Source organism: Ovis canadensis, chromosome 8, assembly GCF_042477335.2.
Source record: "Ovis canadensis isolate MfBH-ARS-UI-01 breed Bighorn chromosome 8, ARS-UI_OviCan_v2, whole genome shotgun sequence".
Taxonomy (NCBI): domain Eukaryota; kingdom Metazoa; phylum Chordata; class Mammalia; order Artiodactyla; family Bovidae; genus Ovis; species Ovis canadensis.
In genome coordinates this window covers 18942928-18958951 of record NC_091252.1, presented here as the reverse complement: position 1 = coordinate 18958951, position 16024 = coordinate 18942928, and positions in this window count along the sequence as shown.

Here is a 16024-nt window from a genome sequence, read left to right as displayed (position 1 = left end):
TTCTGACTCCACTTCATTCAGAGCATATAATCTTGGCTCTTAATTGACCAGGGCTGGGCGTTTCTCAGGGGTACCTCTGGTAAAGAATCTGCCTGCCAATGCAGAAGATGCAAGAGATGAGAGTTCCATCCCTGGGTCAGGAAGCTCTCTTGGCAGAGGAAATGGCTACCCACTCCAGTTCTCTTGCCTGGAAAATTCCATGGAGAGAGGAGCCTGGTGGCTACAGTCCATGGGGTCACAGAAGAGTCGAACACAACTAAGTGACTGAGCCCAAAATTAACAGGGACAGAGGAAGATATCAGCTTAGAATCCTCTCAACATCTTTCAGTTACAATCACCAAATTGCCTTCACCTCAACCTCTCGACCTTCTTTCCTTTTCTTTGGCCCCTTTGCAAGGAAAGTGGCATGACTCCTCTTGCTCAAATGGGACTCCCTGTGCTCTGGTTCCTGACTACTCCATCTATTTTGGTAAATTAGTTCACTTAATCACCAAATCTGCCACCACCACTCATTGTTTTTGTACCTCCAGATTTTTTGTAGTAATGGATCTTTCTCTTGAGTATTTAAGGATAATCATCTTTGAAAAATATCTCTTATTGTTCACTCCCAACCTCTTCCAGCTGTTAGTAACTTGCTTGTCCATTGAGAGTAACATTACGTGAAATCGTCCTCTACATTCTTTGATTCTCCAGCTGCTACTCTTCATCTCATTTTTGTCATCATTCTTTGCTCTTCTACTCAGACTTTCTTCCTCTCTTGTTATCCTGAACATAAGCTTCATGTCCTCCTGCCCTTGGTTCTTTTGTTTCTCTCCATTTTATACACTGTGCTCATGCAATCTCTTTTTTCAGTAGCCATTTAAATAGAAAGTGGAAGTGAAGTCGCTCAGTCATGTCAGACTCTTTGTGACCCCATGAACTGTAGCTGACGACTCTCCTCCATCCATGGGATTTTCCAGGGAAGAGTACTGGAGTGGGGTGCCATTTCCTTCACCAGAGAATCTTCCCGACCCAGGGATTGAACCCGGGCCTCCATCTGAGCCACCAGGGAAGTCCAAAAGATTACTCTCAAATCCTCAACCTGTATAAACTCTGTACATCCCACGTCTTTCTAGATCTCTACATTCAGAAGACCAAGAACACTTCAGATTCAATCTGTTCAAAACAGAGTATCTGCTCCAGAAAAGCTGAGTTTTCCTTTTCCTCCCGGGAATGGGTATCACATGTGTGAAAGTGAAAGACAGTGAAAGTATTAGTTACTCAGTTTTGTCCAACTCTTTGTCACCCCATGGACTGTAGCCTGCCAGCCTCCTCTGTCCATGGGATTCTCCAGGCAAGGACACTGGAGTATGTTGCCATGCCCTCCTCCAGGGGATCTTCCCAACCCAGGGGTCAAACAAGCATCTCTTATGTCTCCTGCACTGGCAGGTGGGTTCTTTACCACTAGCACCCCCTGGGAAGCCCCTATGGGTATCACACTAGCCAGTAATCCAGGCAAATACTCTTCATCTCTACAACCTTTTACTAGTACAATCACTGCAGTTTTCTGCCAGGATTATTATAATGCCCTTGGTTGGTCATTATGCATTTATTATTCATATGTTTAAGATGTTCACCCTAAAACCAGAGTCACCTTCTAAAGAGAACATCTACTCTCATCAAAACCATGACTGAAACTTTTAAATGGCTCTCCACTGATCCTGATATAAACCCAATTCTTTTTCAGAGCTCACAAAGTCCTGAATGATATGACTCAGGCAGGAAGGCTGGCTTCCTCTCACATTACCTTCTCTATGGTGAAGCTGAAACTTCAGTCTTTAGCCACCTGATGTGAAGAGCCAATTCATTGGAAAAGACCCTGATGCTGGGGAAGACTGAAGGCAGGTGGAGAATGGGTCGACAGAGGATGAGATGGTTGGATGGCATCATTCACTCAACGGACATGAGTTTAAGCAAGTTCCAGGAGATGATGAAAGCCAGGGAAGCCTGGCATGCTGCAGTCCATGGGGTCACAAAGAGTTGGACATGACTGAGCAACTGAACAAAAACAACAGAGTCAACAACAAATTTTTAATTTCTAAGGTATATAATGTGTCCTCTTACCTCTGGAGCTTTCTACGCTATTCTTCCGGATTTAGTAAGTTTTCTTCTGTGACCCAGAGAAAACAGGCCTTCTCCTCTAAAGCACATATTACAATGTGGAATTGCCTATTTTCTTGCCTGTGGTCTCTAATAAGGTTCCTGGAATAAAAGCTGGGCCAAGCTTAACTTTATATTCCTAGCATCTAGCAAAGTGCTGGACATAGTGAAGGCAACTCATTATAAATGACATCTAAATTCATTGTAAAATGAAATCTAACCTGACTGGTTCTTTCTACTACACCATATTCCTGAGCTAAATGCACATATTAGGTGTTAAATGATTGTTGAATGCATGCTTATTGAAAATTCATTTTCCTAGTTCAACTCTGATTGAATAATTTAAATTTCTCCTCTGTTTCTTTCTTGTTTTTATTTACTGGGAATATTAGCTTCATTTCAAGTTAGAATTATATGTTCCTCCATCCTCAATTCAAACTCTGCCAGGTGCTTCATCCTCTTCTTTTCTTTCCTGTGCCCACGAAAACAAACAAACAAACAAACAAACAAACAAAAACCAACCTAGATATGCCTTGTCATGTCAAAAATCTGTGTAGTCAATTGTGAGTTTTTCTTTTTAACCATATCTATTAATTCACAGACTATTAGTTTTTTATGCTGTTGTTAATTTACTTATATCCAAGTTCTATACCTTGTTTAGATAATTAGAAAATAAACTACTTGGATAAATCTGAAGAAAGGAGATCAGAGACCATAAAACTCCTGAGCTTTTCTTTACAATACTGTGAATTTCTTGAGAACAAAAACTATGTGTAATGTATCTTTATATTCTTGGGACCCAAGGTTCATTAGGCCTATAACAGTTGTTAAATGTTTGTTGAATGAATATCAGTGTTCTTGAATTTTGACCATATTTTGTTCCTGGCAAGTTATGTGATACTAATCAAGTCATATTCCAAATGAAAGACTCTTTCATTTTCCAAGTCCTTCCAAGTTCTAAACTCTAAAACTCTGTTTTTAAAAATTCTCTACAATAGGACCCTCCCTGCTTTACATTTTAACGTTCTCTCTCTTTGTAGAGCACCACTGAAGACTTGCTCATCAAACAAGACTTACAGTCAAATTAATCTATTAAAATTTAACCATGAGTTAACTTAGAAAGCTTTTTTTCTAATTAAAATTTAACCTTTGCACTATAGAGTTATTGTACTGGAAAATGATGGTGATAATTTGCACTGGCTTATTGATAGTGATGATTCCATGTGACTTTGTGATATTTGGTGAAAAACTTAACACATTTAAAAACAAAAATTGAAAAAAAAAAATTGAATACTGAAGTTTTCATATACAACATGTGTAAAATATCCAAATCTTCACTTTATAGTACAACTTAATTTGGAAAAAAACTTATTTTCTCACATACAGTATAACAATATAAGGGACTCTGAATTATTGCATTTATTTTAGGTAGACATTTGTTTTGTAGCTTATTCCAAGAGTAGAAGGATATACCCATGGGAAATACCTTCTGTTATTGGCAAGGAAATAAAATCACCAAGGTGCTAGTTTACACTTGTAGGCTCGAAGAAATGGTAGGGACATTCGTATTGTGAAGAATCCCTAGAGTAACCATGGATATACTGAATATACAGACAACCACAGAGTTGTTAGGTGTGTTTGATGGAAAATGCATCTTCATGTCGTTTCTATGGCAATCATAAATAAATCTAGCTACTCAGAATCAACACAGCAGCTGCACATACAAACAGATATGTTCAGCAAAATCCAGAGAGTTTTAGTGTACATCAGCAGTTTGGCTCTAGGCGTGCTTGTTTACAATAACAGAGTGAGCTGTTGGGTGACGCTTACTTCCTATGTCAACTCCCAAAGTTTCATTTTAGACTTGGCTTTTCTCATGTTCAATACATTTTTGAAGAGAGAAGTGATGTGTTTCATTTTCCAAGCAGAAAGACTGGCTTAATAATGTCTCTATTTATCAGTGCAAGAAATAGTTTAAAAAAAAAGGAAATTGGGTTCTTTGGGAAAAAAAGGTAATTGGTTCAGTACTCATTTCATTCAACAACAACAAAGCAACTTATTATTATCTCGTTAGTATATGTTATATATATATTATATAATTATTATGCTATTAATATTATGCATAATAATATATAATTATTATGCTATTATATTTTGCTATTTAATGTAAACATTAAAGCTATTATCTTATTTAGTCCTCCCTATACCCTAAGAATTAAGTGGTTTTGTTACTCCATTTCACAGAGAAGGAATAGACACAGAACAATTAAATTATTTGTCCAGAACACACAGTTAGTTAGAGGAAAAGCTGGAATTTGAACCAAGCAAGCTTTTATTATTTTTGATTGAGAAAGTTTTTTCTAAGTGATATAAAAAAACTAATGCCAGAAAACAAAAGATTATACATTTGTTAAAAGTCTTTTTTTAAAAGTTTATGTAATTAAATAAAAAGCAGTAGAGTTAAAGAAAGCAATAAACTGGGAACAAATATTTGCAGCTCACAATGAAGCATTATTTCCCTAATACATAGAGAGTACTTACAAGTCACTACAAGAAAGATCACACATTCAATGGAAAAACAAGCGATAGATATAGAGCATGTTAAAAAGGAAATACACTTAGCTTTTAAATATATGAAAGAATGCAAATATTACTCTCAATAGAGAGGAACGTAATTTAAAAAACAATACCAGAATTTTTCTCACTTCTCAGATTGGCAAAGGTCAAAAAATGATAACAACATGAATTGACAAATGTGTGTAAAAAAGACACTGTATATTACTGGTGAGACTATAAATAGGTACAAACCGTATGAAGGCTAATTTGGGAATAAATATCAAAATTACAAATTCGCTAACTCTGTGACCCAGCAGTTCTCCTCTAGGAAATTATAGCAAACATAAACACATCTGAAATGAAGTGTAAAGAAATTTCTTGCTTCAGTAATAGAAAAATCCTGGAAAAGCCTGAATGCCTGTCAATAGTGGACTGGTTAGGCACACTGCTATAGACAATGAGCTGGTATATTTGCTGCTTTGTAAGCCCAAACTCTGCATGCTGGCACTTCAGTTGTGTCCGACTTTTTGCCACCCTAAGGACTCTAGCCCCCTGGTCTCCTCTCTCCATGGGATTCTTCAGGCAAGAACACTGGAGTGGGTTGCTGTGCCTTCCTCCAGGGAATCTTCCCAACCCAGGGATCAAACCTGCTTCTCTCCCATTTCCTTCATTGGCAGACTGGTTATTTACCATTAACGCCACCTGGGAAGCCCTTGTAAACCTTAAGGAATCCTCATTCTTGGTGCTCAGTTCAGTTCAGTTGTTCACTCATGTCCAACTCTCTGCAACCCCATGGACTGCAGCACACCAGGCTTCCCTGTCCATTCCTGGTGTTAACAAGAACCTAAGGCTGGGTACCTAGACCTCCTTCATATTGTTTCCTCATTAACCACCTGATTTCCTGCTTCTTATGGGACAAGAGCCTCCATCCATGTGACCAGGCCTAGGTACTCTGTGCATTAGTTTTCCTCAGAAGATACATCACCTCCTAAGTTGAAGTCAGCTTCATGGATGTGGAGCAAGCATGCACACAGTCTTGAAATGGTGTTCCAGATGCAACCCGTACCCCAGGTTCACCACTTAACAAAGAGGACCACAGTGTCGTTAAGACACTGGGTACCATACATCTCCACTATAATTTTTTCTTCCTGAATGCAAACATTCAGACCTTTTAAATCTAGGATGCTAGATCTTTCCTTTGAGAGTATTATTTTAGCTTCCATTTTAAATGTGTAGGAAATATTGATTTTATATATCGATGTGTTCAATAAACACATATTACACACTCCAATATAGCATAAGTCAGGGCATACAAGGAAGAATGACACAGAGGTTCCTGGCTCAATGACTAAACAATCCAACAGAAAGCAGAGATAGGACAATAAGTACCATAATCTAGGTGGCCCAGGACAGAGGGAAAGAGTACCTAATTTAGCTTAGCAGGTGGTGGGTGGTGGGACCCACAAGGTTTTGGAGACAAAGTGAATTGAGCAGGAATTGGGAGCAGGAAGGTAAGTGGATAAAAGAGAGAGATTTGAATAGACTTTCTAAGATAATTTGATACAAATGACTTAACAGAATGTTTAAAGGGCTGAGGGATTTTTTTGTTACTTAAAGTTCACGAGATGATGACATGTAGTAAATGTTATCTGCTCGATAATTTCAGACTTGGAGAACATTCCCACTGGAGAAAAATGAAACCTTTGTTCTTTTTAGAGCATAATACCATGTTTGTTGATTTTGTGTCTCTGTCCTTTTTTTAAAACTGATGACAACCATGAATAAGTTCTCTTGCTGAAACTACATTATCAATTTTATGTCGACAGAAATGTAATTACTGAAGATGGATTTTAGCCAGGCCACCTGAATTAATAACCAGCCTGAATCTTCTTGCTCTGGGAGAGAGTGGAACAGAACTGTTTATTGACCACAAATGGTCATGACCTTTGCTATCTTCCGCACTCAAAATACCACAGGAGGAAATCATCTAAAACGCCATGACATTTAAACCAAGTGAGAAATATGTGTATAAAATTTATAAGGACAAACTAATGCTTTTCTTAATTTGCACTACTATTTTGGGGGGTGCCATGATTATATGCCTATTTTAAAATATACCTCCAGAAAAATACTACAAAATTTTCCTTTTTTGCCATATTACCATGAACTTTAATCCAGTTTTGCCCCCCATGAAAATTTATCTCCTTCTGGTTTTTATGACTTTTTATTCCAAGTAGATGTAAAAGAGAAAAGACCCAAATTCTCACTTTGCAGTCATATATATTGGCTATTCAATCTTGGCTACAGAAATGCATTCTCAATAAGTATATTCAGCCAATGGTCTATTCATAGTTTTGATTATATTTGCTATAACCAAAGCCAAAATATCCAAGGTGAATGTCCTCTAGGACTTAGTTCCACTTTGATTGCAACAATAGAAATATAATTCAAAGTAACTCAAGGGATTACTAAAGTAATCTATGGTTCGCATTCCCAAACCATTACAAGAACAAAGAGCAGCTGGACTTGAGGAGTAAACCCCAGAAATTCAAATGTTACCAGGACTTTTTCTCAGTCTCTCATTTCTATTTTCTTCTGTGTTTCAGCTTTGTCATTCAGCCTGGCACCTCCATGTGGTTGAGACTGGGTCCATAGATGGAAAAACACCTGCCCTTCATACTTGTTTAGAAATATATCAAGAAAGGATATTGATAAGCCTAAATTAACTCACAACTATCCTAATATTAAATCAGAAGACTAGGACTAAAAGAGACAGGGAAAAATAATTTCCACAGAAAAGCAGATGCTGTTGCTATGAGAAGCAAGCGTAGCTGGGCAGGCAAAACTGTCAACAGTCTTTATGAGTGTTAACACATCAAAATTACATTTGTTCAAGCTGTAAAAATAGTTCTCAAGGAGTATTTGGTTTTCATTTTTATACATAAAATATCACTAGGGCAGCAGAGTTGCTTGAGGACAGATGTATTATTAAGGGCAAAATCTGTCGATTTGTTGTTTATTGAGGAATATTAACTCCCCTGCAAAGCATAATAGTGTGTATTAGTGTGAATATCAAAACACTTCAGAAAACCGTAAGTTGTATTCACATTTTCAGTCTTCTGGTAGTTATTATACTTGAAAGCAAACACATTTGAAAATAAATTTACAAAAAAGAATGAAATTTTTGGCAAAAGGACTGATTTTAAAACAAAGCTCTTTATGATGAGTCATTCTTTGCAAAGTTCCTTCTACCCCAAAAAATCAGTTTCATAAACCAATATGAGAATGCTTTATTTGATGGGGGAAGTTAATTCAACATATATTCATGTTTATTGAATAAGTATTTATTGGGTGCCTTCTTATTAGTAAATTACTCTGTTTGAGGACAGCAGGTATATTCAAATATCTCAAATTTCCAGCCTTGAGGAGACTTAGGGGACAGTAAGACACAATCAAAAAGAGTTATAATTTTAAAACATAAAAAAAAATGTTAACCAAATAATATGGAAAGATAGGGTCAGTTGAAATTTAAAAGAGAACAAAGACAATGAAACACATTTTCAGGTAAAAAGATAGAGGTAGAGGATGACTTTCACAGATAAATTATATCTCAATTTGCTGTCCGTGGTCATTTTTACTGTTATAAATCTCTTTATAATTAACATTGGAGGAATTGCCCTGCAAAACAGAAGATGGAATTGTAGGCAAAGTTTAGGCACCCAAGCCACCTTTGACAGTCCAGTTGTTCATCTTTCTCTTTAACTTCCACTCATCTGGTGGTGAAGAGTAAAGGTGGGGATATTTTCTAAACATACATGAAATACATATTCTTAACTTTCAGGTTTAATGTACACAAGCACACATATGAATGTAAATATGCATTAGCATTTGCTTTTGAAGTAACTACTGAGAAAAGTGCTGCATTCACTCATTCATTTATTCATTCAACAAATACTTGAGATTTCAGGATATGCTCATAAACAAGATCAACCAAGTTCCTGCTTTCATTAAGATTACAGTATTGTGGAGGATAATAGTTCCTATGGATGACATACAATAAGTAAATGCAATAAAATAAATTCAACTGGGGAGAGTCTCAATTCAAAATCCTTTGAAAAGGATAAAATGCAGCAAAGGGATAAAAAATAGCAGAAAAGGAAAAGACTCTAAGATGAACCATATACATGACTTAAGGATGAAACAGAAAAAAAGAGAATACCGTGTATGTGCAAAGTAATATAAGAGGCTATACTAGTTGCTGAGATGCATAAAAATAAATATTTTGCTTGATCTTTACTGTAGCAACCAGAGTTTTAAATTAATTTGGAGAAACACAGTATATATGTAGAAAAAAACATGGAATAGCACACATGGATATGAACCTGGACATGAATTATTAGAGTGCATGCAATCATGTAGTTATAAAGCTGTGAAGCATTGTTCAATATTTCATGAATACATTTTGTCAGGCCAGTGTATGCTCCTTGGTTCTGTCTTGTCACAGCAAAGATTTGAGCAATGGACATTAAAGCCCTCGGCGTGTCGCAGCTCTCGGGTCTTGGACAAACTGTGTTATAGCTCTTAGACAAATCAGTGTTACAGCTCTATTTTATTTAGAAGATAGCAGGAGAATCCATCTTGAAGCATGAGGGCATGCCAACCCAAAGACGCAAAGAGAAGAGAGTGGAGGAGCGCGCCAGTGTGCCGGAGAGAGAGAAAGAGCCTTTTGGCTCTTCTTTTTATGTTTTTCCCTCCCTCTGGGCCTACCCTATGCAAATCGGGCTAGCCAGGAGTGCTGTTTATTCTACCTGAAGTCCTCACTCCGGTCCTTGGACTTTCCTTTGACTGTCCTTTGTTCTATTTTCGTGGTCTTTTCCCTTCCTTATCTTTCAGTTCAGTTCAGTTCAGTCACTCGGTCGTGTCCAACTCTTTGCGACCCTATGAATCGCAGCACACCAGGCCTCCCTGTCCATCACCAACTCCCGGAGTTCACTCAGACTCGTGTCCATCAAGTCCGTGATGCCATCCAGCCATCTCATCCTGGGTCGTCCCCTTCTCCTCCTGCCCCCAATCCCTAGCAGCATCAAAGTCTTTTCCAATGAGTCAACTCTTCGCGTGAGGTGGCCAAAGTACTGGAATTTCAGCTCTACCATCATTCCTTCCAAAGAAATCCCAGGGTTGATCTCCTTCAGAATGGACTGGTTGGATCTCCTTGCAGTCCAAGGGACTCTCAAGAGTCTTCTCCAACACCACAGTTCAAAACCAGCAATTCTCCGGCGCTCAGCCTTCTTCACAGTCCAGCTCTCACATCCATACATGACCACAGGAAAAACCATAGCCTTGACTAGATGGACCATTGTTGACAAAGTAATGTCTCTGCTTTTGAATTTGCTATCTAGGTTGGTCATAACTTTCCTTCCAAGGAGTAAGCATCTTTTAATTTCAGGGCTGCAATCATAATCTGCAGTGATTTTGGAGCCCAGAAAAATAAAATCAGCCACTGTTTCCACCGTTTCCCCATCTGTTTGCCATGAAGTGATGGGACGGGATGCCATGATCTTGGTTTTCTGAATGTTGAGCTTTAAGCCAACTTTTTCACTCTCCTCTTTCACTTTCATCAAGAGGCTTTTTAGCTCCTCTTCACTTTCTGCCATAAGGGTGGTGTCATCTGCATATCTGAGGTGATTGATATTTCTCCCGGCAATCATGATTCCAGCCTGTCCTTCTTCCAGTCTAGTGTTTCTCATGATGTACTCTGCATAGAAGTTAAATAAGCAGGGTGACAATATACAGCCTTGATGTACTCCTTTTCCTATTTGAAACCAGTCTGTTTTTCCATGTCCAGTTCTAACTGTTGCTTCCTGACCTGCATACAGATTTCTCAAGAGGAAGGTCAGGTGGTCTGGTATTCCCATCTCTTTCAGAATTTTCCACAGTTTATTGTGATCCACACAGTCAAAGGCTTTGGCATAGTTAATAAAGCAGAAATAGATGTTTTTCTGGAACTCTCTTGGTTTTTTGATGATCCAGCGGATGTTGGCAATTTGATCTCTGGTTCCTCTTCCTTTTTAAAAACCAGCTTGAACATCAGGGAGTTCACGGTTCACGTATTGCTGAAGCCTGGCTTGGAGAATTTTGAGCATTACTTTACTAGCATGTGAGATGAGTGCAATTGTGCAGTAGTTTGAGCATTCTTTTGCATTGCCTTTCTTTTTTGGACTCCTGTTTCCTATTCTAACTACCTAATAATTTGATGATGAATGAGTGAACTAAATTAGTATCCAAGCAAAAATTCCTACCAGTTAAATCAAATATCAATACATTTGCCCAAGGAAATAAAATCTGCCACTGTTTCCATTTTTCCCCATTTATTTGCAATGAAATGGTGGGACCAGAAGCCAAGATCTTAGTTTTTTTTTTTTTTTTTAATGTTGAGTTTCAAGCCAGGTTTTCACTCTCCTCTTTCGCCCTGATCAGGCTTCCCAGTGGCTCAGTAGTCAAGTATCCACCTGGCAATACAAGAGCTGCAGGAGATGTGGATTTGATTCCTGGGTTGAGAAAATCCCCTGGACAGGACTAAGTGACTGAGCACCATTTCACTCTTATCAAGAGGCTCTTAAGTTCCTCTTCACATTCCTCCCTCAGGGTGGTGTCATCTGCATATCTGAGGTTGTTGATATTTCTCCCAGCAATCTTGATTCCAGCTTGTGCTTCATCCAGCCCAGAGTTTCTCATGATGTACTTTGCATATAAGTTAAATAAGCACGGTGACAATATACAACCTGATGTACTCCTTTGTTTCCCAATTTGAAACCAGTCTGTTGTTCCATATCCAGTTCTAACTGTTGCTTCTTGACCCACATACAGGTTTCTTTGGAGACAGGTAAGGTGACCTGATATCCCCATCTCTCTTTAAGAATTTCCACAGTTTGTTGTGATCCACACAGTCAAAGGCTTTAGTGTGGTCAATAAAGCAGAAGTAGATGTGATGCTACTTTTTGCTGTAGGACTGTTCCAGGCAGTGCACTCTTGATTTTTTCACTCATCTCTGCTGTCTACCTCACCTTGCTTGTCTCTAATGTCTGCTTGTCTCTAATATCCCAAGTTGTATCTTTTCCTTGGGGAAATCATCGCTGATGTCCTCAGGAGACGCTGTGTCTCTTTCTTTCAAGCTGTTACTATTCTTACAATTGTTCTTGTTTATTGTGATTATTTGATTAATAAATGACCGTTAGAATGTAATCCAATGAGGACAGAAACTCTTTGCTTTGTACGTAGCACAGTGCCTGTCATACTATTTTCTGAATAGATGTAAGTATTTGAAGGCATTTGTTAAATGATTAAAAAACGTCATTTTATTTAAAGCTCTCTTCTACTTTGCCACCTCCTGTATTCTAAGGATATAGTATTGAATATACAAAGTGATTAGCTTTTCAAAACAATTTTTATACTGAGTTAAAATGATTGAGAGATCTAGATTTATCAGGAATGGTATAAACTTTCAGCACAATGATTCTCTAATAAAGAAGACATTTCCTCCAATGTCTTTTCATTGACTTTGAAGAAACCTTAATAAGATGTCAAATCACTACAATAGGTTGAATTTTACTTCAAATACATGGTATTCTAGTTGATAGAATGAATCCAAATAAGTGTTTCTGAATGACTAAATAATCATACTTTATTTTTTTTGCCCATAGAAAAATGTACCTGATTTGTTGCCATAGATATGCCATTTTCTTTAAAACTCTCAGAAGCTGAAAAAAATGCTAGAAGTGTAGTATATTTATATAAATCAGACAAGTAGAATAGATTCCAGGGTTTCCAGCTATTTCCAGCTTAAAAGATTTCTCTCCTTAGACCTGCTGTTCCTTCCCAGATGCTCAGTTACTGTGTTTGCACTGACTTTATGTAGGACCACAAGGATTTAACACAAGCCCTGGAAAAAGCAAGAGAGTTCCAGAAAAACATCTATTTCTGCTTTATTGACTATGCCAAAGTCTTTGACTGTGTGGATCACAATAAACTGTGGAAAATTCTGAAAGAGATGGGAATACAAGACCACCTGACCTCCCTCTTGAGAAATCTGTATGCAGGTGAGGAAGCAACAGTTAGAACTGGACATGGAACAACAGATTGGTTCCAAATAGGAAAAGGAGCACGTCAAGGCTGTATATTGTCACCCTGCTTATTTAACTTATATGCAGAGTACATCACTAGAAACACTGAACTGGAAGAAACACAAGCTGGAATCAAGATTGCCGGGAGAAATATCAATCACCTCAGATATGCAGATGACACCACCCTTATGGCAGAAAGTGAAGAGGAACTAAAAGGCCTCTTGATAAAAGTGAAAGAGGAGAACGAAAAAGTTGGCTTAAAGCTCAACATTCAGAAAATGAAGATCATGGCGTCCGGTCCCATCACTTCATGGGAAATAGATGGAGAAACAGTGGAAACAGTGTCAGACTTTATTGTTTTGGGCTCCAAAATCACTGCAGATAGTGATTGCAGCCATGAAATTAAAAGATGCTTACTCCTTGGGAGGAAAGTTATGACCAACCTAGATAGCATATTGAAAAGTAGAGACATTACTTTGCCGACTAAGGTCCATCTAGTCAAAGCTATGTTTTTTTCCTGTGGTCACATATGGATGTGAGAGTTGGACTGTGAAGAAGGCTGAGCAGCAAAGAATTGATGGTTTTGAACTGTGGTGTTGGAGAAGACTCTTGAGAGTCCTTTGGACTGCAAGGAGATCCAACCAGTCCATTCTGAAGGAGATCAACCCTGGAATTTCTTTGGAGGGAATGATGCTGAAGCTGAAACTCCTGTACTTTGGCCACGTCATGCTAAGAGTTAACTCATTGGAAAAGACTTTGATACTGCGAGGGATTGGGGGCAGGAGGAGAAGGAGACGACAGAGGATGAATTGGCTGGATGGCATCACTGACTCGATGGACATGAGTCTGAGTGAGCTCCGGGAGTTGGTGATAGACAGGGAGGCCTGGCGTGCTGCGATTCATGGGGTCGCAAAGAGTCGGACACGACTGAGCGACTGAACTGAACTGAACTTCTGAAAAGGGCCCAATTGTATATAAATTCTATTTCTCCTAAAGCCATGTAGATCTACTACCCCACTTTAACTTGAACAATACAAAATCAATGATGATTGTTTTTCCTATGATACCCTTTAAGAACCCATTAGCAACACAAATTGGAGATTCTGATAATTCGTTTCTGACCATAATAATTGATGGGGATGTTTTCTGGAGATGTCTTAAACAAATATACTAAAATGTCTCCTGGTTACTATTTTTTAAGTGTCCTGACTAAATGGGCAGAGAGGTTGCTGATTCCACCTTTGATCAACAATGCATGGAGTGCTCAAGGCACTATTGTGCCCGACTCCCTGTGACCTTTTGGATGGTAGCCTGCCAGGCTCCTCTGTCCATGGCATTCTCCAGGTGAGAATACTGGGGTATTCCTTCTCCAGGAGATCTTCCCAGGCCAGGCCTTGAACCTCATCTCCTGCACTGACAGGCGTACTGTAAATTTCTTATAGTGCCTTATTCTCAGGGAATTTTAAGGTTCCAAGTGTTCAGGTCATTTTGTATTCTCTCTGTACAACTCAGTCTAAATTGGAATAGTTATTTTAAAATCTGTGTTTCTTTTGTATCAAGTTATAAATCACTCCATTAGAAAAAAACTCATATGTCTTTCATACTTTAGCCTCCTTGTGAAATTGCTGTGTGATAACATTCTCAAGATTCTTAAAATTTCATTCTTAATAGAATCTGAGATGTGCTGAACACTGAAGCTTCTTAAAGGTCTTATTTGTATATCTGGAAGTTTCTATTAGGTATTGTCTTCAAAATTTCTGATAACAGAATTTTACAGTCCATTCCTGGGTTTGATCTTCGCTCTGAAATAAGTTCTTAATTTGAGAATTGATTGTCATATAAAGTGACTGAGAATGGGAAACAGTATTATTTTTAAACTCAGAAGCTCCTAGTATCTTTATATTCAAGTTTTTTTTTTTAGTTCATTTTTCTTGTGCTTTGTTCATAAGTAGCAAGATGAAGCCAGATCTCACTTTTAATATTCTTCTGGGAATTCTCTTTCTCTAGTTCTTTGAGTTGGCTTCCTTCTTCCTATCTTACTACAGAAATAGTGTTGACAGTCTTTTTACCTCCACATAACAAGTCACCCTTTCCTACTAGTACTAAAACATTTCTCTTGCTTTTTTTCAATATTTTACTATCAGCTTTCTCAAGTCTTTTTAGGTGTCCATTAGGACTCTTCTCAAAGAATCTTGGGTTTTTCTTAACAGTCTCTTCAAGGTCCTCCCAGCTTACACAAAACTTTTGATCACAAAGCCAAGACTATGATTGCTTTTCTTTTCTTTCTCATACTTACACCTTCATTTGTTCTTATCGAATTTGCCTCATTCTTTCAGGTCTGTTTCCATAATTTGTCAGTCTTCATATACCCTGAAATCGTACTTAAGTTCAACATATTCAAATTAGGCTATTCTGCCAGGGACCAAACATTAACTTTTTCTTGGCTGAGGACCTATAGTTTGGATTGGATTGATATTTTCTTTTCCTCTACCTTACAATCAGAAACACAGGTTCAACCCCTAGGTCAGGAAGATCCCCTGGAGAAGGGTATGCAACCCACTCCAGTATTCCTGACTGGAGAATCCCATGGACTAAGGAACCTAGTGGGCTATAGTCCAAAGCATTGCCAAGAGTCAGACACTACTGAAGCAACTGAGCATGCACCTTATGATCAGTGCCTAAAACTTTACTGCATCTCAAAAGTAAGTCTTGTTACCCAACATTGAACTAGATCTATCTTACCAGGATTATTCTACTTTCAATGACTCTATTAGAAAACCTGGGCAGTTTTACCACATGCTAGGCACTCTTTTAGGTGTTGGAGATCAACAGGTAAATAAATAATTTGTACTAGGCATGAATCTCAATTTAAGGCTCTGCCTCCTAGGTTTCACCTTTTCTGTTTTCTTGCTCAATTTCCAGCCATGCTAGTAGGCAACCCAAAACTCTGACCTCTAACTCCTCAGCCAAATAAGGCTACTGATTTCTGCTTAAGCTTTACTCTCCATGGAATACAGAAAACGATTTTGTTCAGGTCAAAGCTGTTCTAATTTGGATCTCACTCACAGTGTTGTAGTCCATGGGATCTCAAAGAGTCAGATACGACTGAGTGACGTTCACTTTCACAGTGTTTACCTCTTTCAAGGGTCTTATCCGTCCAGTTTCTGCTTTTGGTGCTGTCTAGTTGCTTCAAGTCGTTGTTGATTGTA